The sequence below is a fragment of the Hipposideros armiger genome, unplaced genomic scaffold (assembly GCF_001890085.2).
Source record: "Hipposideros armiger isolate ML-2016 unplaced genomic scaffold, ASM189008v1 scaffold_367, whole genome shotgun sequence".
Classification (NCBI taxonomy): domain Eukaryota; kingdom Metazoa; phylum Chordata; class Mammalia; order Chiroptera; family Hipposideridae; genus Hipposideros; species Hipposideros armiger.
This window is the reverse complement of record NW_017731717.1, coordinates 420009-427243: the sequence shown is the minus strand read 5'-3', so window position 1 is coordinate 427243 and position 7235 is coordinate 420009.

The window sequence follows — 7235 nt, the reverse complement described above, 5'->3', positions numbered from 1 at the left end:
TACATGAACACTTTTGGGTATGAAATTCATAGGACACTTGCCTTTTCCATGTTTGCATTTAATGTATCATCCGTTTATGGAATCTCCTTGGTGACCACTCCACAACAGATACCATTTTAGCTACATTTTCATGTTTTCTGGAATTATTTTTTACTCTCCTTGATTCAATATAATATTTATTTCAATGTACAAGGTATGTAGCATCATCCAACCAAAAGAATATTAATGAAAAGTAATGGTATTTACCTGATAATGAAAAATTATTATCATGTGCTACATCAGAATTTATGCACAAATAAAATGTCTTCAAAAATGTGTTCACAATGGCTAACAGACATAAAAAATGCTCAACATCACGAATCATTAGAGAAATGCAAATAAATACCACAATGAGACCTCAAGGGGATCACTTCATAGACTGTGCAGATGCATGACTATTGTGCTGTGCAGCTGAGGCTGAAATAGAATTATATTGTATGTCAACTTGATTTATATATATGTAAATTATGTATATAGTCACAGGATGGGGAGTATGGCATAAGGAAGATAGTCAATGGTGTTATAACAGTTATACACGATGTCAGAGGGGTAGCAGCTTGGGGGAGAAGGGTTATCACTTTGTGAGAGGTGTAAATTTCTAATTATTATGTTGCTTTGTACACCTGAAACTAATAAAAAAAAATGTGTTCACAAACTCCCACCTCCAAACTCATGGGACCAGACTGTGGAAATGATGCTTGGTTTCAGCACATCCGCGGTCCTAAGATCAAATAAAATGTGGCTGAAATTTTTAGAAATTAAACATCTAAAATGAAAATGCATCCTTTTTCTCTTTTAAGAAAATGCTTTGTTTAATTCTTTCAAATGAGACAGGGAATTCCTATACCCAACCACCACAAGTCTCCTAATTGGTTAAAGATGTTCCCTCTTATGATGAGGAATCATCAGATCCAAGAAAGTCAAAGCTAACCGAGAGTCTATTACAAAAATAAGAATTGCCCAATGACCTCCCCACTTTCTCTACTTTTGGTTTCTTTACGAATGAATTCTTTGGGGAGGAACATTGCAATGATGCTCTCAGATCTCTTATATTATAGAATATGGAACCAAACCACAGCATTAAAGTGTTCTCCAGTCCATAATGATTTTCCTCTTGGTATCTTAAAACTTTAGATCAAACCAGTGGATCTTTAGCATTTACTAAAGGATGAAAGAGTCTTAATAGTTTGCAATTTACTAGCAGAATTTAATTTTTACAAAAGATCTTTATTTAAAAACTATGTCAAAAGTTATTCATTTTCAATTAAGGGATAAAGTAGATTCAACACAGCTTTACACACATTCAGCAATTTGGGCAGCTCAGTTGTCCAAACACCATGTAAATCCATGCAGCTGAAACATTTATAACATACTCAGTGGTAAAGTCAAGGTTATCATTATCACAGACACAATTTCTGAAGGGAAGTATTTGTGGACATAAAATAAATTTCATAGCATTCAGCAGCGCCTCCCTCCCCACTACCACCAAAGTCAACTTCTAACAGACAGCCTTACAAGTGGATGCTAGTAACCCTGAACCAATGGAAAAGAGCCCACACTAGTGAATAATGATAAGCAAATATTTCGCTCAGCCATGTATCCCATAACTTGAAAATAGGTGTTTAAATCAAATGATTAAATCATATAATTAACCAGTATAATCAGTAGATGGTCCTAGTATAATCAGTGAATAGTTCAATTACTACTGGTTCAATCAATTACATTTAGTGCTTAGGGATATCAAATAAAAGTATTATGTGTGAGGCTCCATGTAAAAAACAGGACATGAGAAGAGGATATAATACACCTACATCCATCAATAGGGCAAACCTCTGTTGGTTGATTCCTCTGTGCCAACAGGAAGTTTTAGGTTGAAAGAACTGGCTGTTACTAATTATTATTCACTTCAGTTTCTTGCAGATGTTTCTCAGTGTTGACATAGAATTATGCCCATTTGTTTCTGATATTTGGGGGACATATTTAACAGCTATGACTACCCCACTCCTTATGTGGTCATGGTGGTCTTCCTTTCTCAACACTCCTACTCTCTTCTCATTACATTTCCATGAGATAAGCACCAATGTACACGACAGTATACTCTCTCCTAGCATGTTGGCAATTGAGAACAACAAAAGATGTTATGAAACAATTACATTTTTAAAAAAGGGGTATAAATGCAGGTCCCACTGGGTGATTAAGAACACACTACACACCCAGCACTAATATAGATGCTGAGGAAACAAGAATGGATCAGACAGAGCTCTGTCCTTATATAGCTCACCAAGTGAAAAGTGCAATTTCTTACACAATGGGATGAGAAACACTAAAATAGGTGTAAGGTCCTGGTTTTACAAGAAGACACTGGGAAGTGCTATTTATTCCATCTGGCAGGGACAATAAAGGTATTTGGATCCACAAAGGAGGGGACATCTCCTACCAAGTGAAGATCGAAGGAAAGGTCATCTAGTCCAAGGGTTTCCATGAACCCAATCTTGTAGAACCAAAAAGTTAAAAAAAATAGCAGGGGACATGCATCAGGTTGTCCATTTTTATTTTGCCAAGAGTGGACATTAAAACAAATAATCAGGGAATTGGCTAGGATCTATTGTTACCATCTGGTTTCACTATCTATTGCTACATAACAAGCTACACCAAAACTCAATGTCTCACAACAACAGCAATTTATTATTTCTCACAAATTATAGGTTGGCCCAGAATGTGCGCCTCACATGGTGTCAGCTAGGATGGTAGAAAGATCAAAAGGAGCCTCACTCACATGTCAGCTTAGGCCATTGTTTCTTCTCCACGTGGCCCTCTCCACATGGCTACTTGGGGCTCCTCACCAGACGGTAGCTGGTTCCAAGAAGAAATACTTTATGAAATGAGAGTGGAAGCTATAGATCTCTTAAACACCAGCCTCAAAAGTTAAACAGCATCACTTTGGCTCTGTTTAGTTACTGAATACAGGTCATAGGGCCAGCCCAGATTCAAGGGGAGGGAAAATATATTCTGCCTTTTGATGGCAGAGTGACATCGTCACATTGCAAAAGGTCATGTGGGATGGGCAATATTGCTGTAGCCATGTTTGGAAACACTATCTGCCACCCCTTGTTTAAAAAAAGACAGGACATTTTAACACTGATATATTTAGAAGGACATAATCTCAGACTAAAGGATAATCATTTAAATTGAATAAATGTAGCTTAATGAAAAACTCTATGTTGTTTATATTTTTCTCTATTCATTAAATACCAGACATAGCTTTGTCAAGGACTAGCACTGGTTCAGAGACAAGGCTTGAGGACCAATTATTTAAGCCAGCAGCTTTCACATCTATTGAATGACTCACAAGAAATACATCTTAACAACTCCATGAGCACATACATACAAACAGCACACATCCAATGCTTCACAAACATTGCACTTCAAATAATTTATCTTCTGCTTTTTCTATTTCGTTTTAAACAGAATATTGTTAATATCCCTCTAAATTAATTTTACAATATACTAATTGGAAAATACACATCGTTTGGAAAAAAACAAACAAAAAAACCCAGTTCTTAACCATTCTCTCCATATTTCCTCTCTACTGAACACCTTAAAATGATAAGACTATCTATCAAGACAGTCCTTAGTCACTTAAGCAGTTCCTTTTGTTAGACAATCATCCCTTTAATTTGGGTGAAATTTGCTTCTTTATGGGTTTTACACATTTGTCTTTGGGCCCAAGTTTAATCCTTCTTCCACCTGAGAGATCTGCCAGTAATTTGGTGACAGCTATCATACCCTCAAGTCAGCTTGTCCTTGAGCTAATCACTCCCTGTTCTTTCATCTGATGTTCAGAGAACAGCATCCTAAACTCCATAGGGAAGTGAATGAGAAAGGTCTGCCTGGGTTTAAATCTTGGCTCCATCTTTTATTAGTTGTGTGGTTTTGTGTAAGGCCCTGAACTGTGAGGAGCCTTGGTCTTCACATGTGTAAATGAGAGGATAATTATAATACCTACATCATATAATACCTACATTAACCTAGGAAGGTTAAATGAGGGATGTAAGTGCATAAAATGATACTTGGCATGTATTAAATGTTCAATAATTGGTAGACCTTATTTTTATGCATATCACATTTTATTTTGTCTATATTCCATTTAAGATGGAACACTCAAAAAGAACACCATATACTGTGCATTTACATTATATTATTTTGAATATATGAAATTTCTAATAATATACGTGTGTGTGTGTGTGTGTGTGTGTGTGCCTGTGTGTTGTAGCATTTAATGCTTCCAGTGCAAGCTAAGTACAGTATGGAAAGAGAACATCCCCTTTCTGAATGAGTACATTCTGCTTCTCTTAGAGCAGATTAAGGTGTCATAACTTTTATGGTAGCCGTTTTTTTGTTTTCGCTCAAAGAACAAACTGGTTTCTAAAATCCCTTGTTTTTCAAACATGTTTCTGCTCAGTCAAGTCTCCATCCTCCTATAGCATCTGTCTTTTGGGGCCTTTGCATTTTATCTTGCTATATTCAGACTCCCGCTAAAATCTGTTAAATAATATTGTATTCTAATACTGCTATCCGGTGAATTACAAAACTTTTTATCTTCTTGTCATCTCTAGAAACTATGAGGTTATCCTCAATGGAAAATACGTATCTCCATCTGAGACATAGCTAAATATGTTAAGAGGAGCAGGATCCAGCCAGAGCCCCCACAATATACGAGTAGTGCCAGCAACACCCATCCAAACAGCAAATGGTCAGCCAGGATTCTTTATAGCTATCATTTTGACCAGTTGCTGTCATCTAAATGGCCTGATGACCAAACCACATGTCTCTTTCTCTCTCGTTTTATAGGCTCTAATGAAAGATCTTGTCATATGGATTTTTTAGAGCTCATTTATACTACATCTTCCACATTTCCCTGGGATAACTGTCTGGGAATAACCCATCAACCAAAGAAACAGAAGCATTTATGGTGTAGTTAGAAGATGTGATTCTATCATTTCCTGGTTTAAAACTTTGGATAAAGTCCAATCCACTGCCACCATTCAGAGACTAGTCATTGATCACCTAACATGTATCTAAATGCCAACGTGACACCTCTGCTTTTGTGTTTAACAGGCATCTCATATTTATATCTTTGTGTTGGTTAGGTGAATTCTAGCTCTGTATTTACTACATTAATTCTGGGAGGAGGAGGAAGAGGGAGAGAGAAGAAAAAGAAACCCAAAACACCAGCAGCTTAACGCAATAGAATTTTATGGCTGTTCATATAACTGTTTAATGCATGTGTTCCTGGGTTGTTTGGAGAGCTTTCTTCCACATGGTGATTCAGGAAACCAAGATCATTACTGCTTGTGGCTCACCGTTCCTTGGGGCTTCCATGTGCTCTGCATCCAACTGAGGAGATGGGAAGAGAACATGGGGAAGGCACATCTATTCCTTAAAAGCCATGGTCAATGACAGATTCACATCATTTCTACTAATATTGTATTGGGGAGACTGGCCACACAGGTATATGGAGGTACAAAGGGGATTGGAAAGGCGAGCTCTGGCTAGGCAGCTACTTTCCTGATATGACTCTACTCCATGGAAGGAGTACAGGTTTGGTGGACAGCGAGCTGTCTCCACTACAATGTTAAAATAGACTCTTAACTGTGCCCCTCAAACCTGATCTTTCTCTATTGTTTCCCGTCTCAGTAAATGGTACCTCTGTTTCACCCATTTGCTCTGGCAAAACTCCTTGGAAACATCCCTGACTCCATCTCTCTCCCTCTGCAGATCAAATCTATCACCAAATCCTGCTGACCATACACCATCAGGGCATATCCACTAAGCATTTTTCACTCTCTCTGGTGTTAAACGCCTACGCTGAGCCTCTGCTACTTCAACGATTCCTCATACAGTTGCCTCCTAACAGATCTTTCTGCACACAGCAACCAGAGGGAGGCTTTTACAACGAGTCAGATCATGTTATTGCCGCAGACCCCCAACAGCTTCCCATCTCACTCAGAGTAGGATCCGCAGCCCTCATCTCTGGCCTACAGGCCCTACGTGACCCCGTCACCTGCCTAGGACTCCATAACCTCATCTCTTACCCTCCCCTGTCCCCCAAGCTTCCCTGCCTCCTTGCAATTCCTGGCTCTACAGGTCTGCTGCCACCTTAGCGCTTTGCCTTCCGTCTTCCTGGAATCCCCCCATGGTTCACTCCCTTGCTTCCTTCAGTCTCTGCTCAAATGGCACCTTATAACAGAGACCTTCTCTGACCACGCCATCTAAGTAGCACTGCCTGCCGTTTCCTATGCTCATGTCCTAATTTATTAATTTATCTTCCCCTTTTATATAGACTTCATTCTTTTAGAGCAATTTTAGGTTCATAGTAAAATGGGGCAGAAAGTACAGAGAGTTCCCACGTATCCACGGCCTCCACACGGACACAGCTTCTCCACTAAGAACATCTGATGCCACAGGGGTAACTTTGTTATAATGGGTGACCTTACATTGACAATTATCATCACCCAAAGTCCATACCTTATGTCAGTGTTCCCTCTTGGTGTACACTCTATGGATTTTAACAAATGTATATACAGTTATATATAGGTATAGCATACACAAATGTTACATATAAACATGTGTATAATGAAAATTTACCCACCGTTATAATATATAGAGTATTATACACAGTAGTTTCACAGTCCTAAAAATTCTCTGTGCTCCACGTGTTCATCCCTTCCCCCACTCCAATCCTTTGTAGCCACAATTTTTTTTACTGCATAGTTTTGCCTTTTGCAGAATGGCGTGTGTTGCAATCATACAGTATGCAGCATTTCACATTGACTTCTTTCACATCATAATATGCATTTAAGATTCCTTCATGTCTTTTAATGGCATGATAGCTCATTTCTTTTCAGCACTGAATAAGATTCCACTTTTCAATTTCCATTTTTTACCGCAATTTAGTTATTCACTCTCTTACTGAAGGGCATCTTGGTTGCTTCCAAGTTTTGAAAATCATGAACAAAGTTTCTCCAGACATCCGGGTATAGTTATCTGTGTGGATGTAAGTTTTTAACTCCTTTGGGTAAACATTAAAGAGCACAGTTGTTGGATTGCATGATGGAAGTGTGTTTAGTTTTGTAAGAAACTGACAAACTGCCTTCCAGAGTGGCTGTATCATTTTGCATTTTCAGCAGCTATCA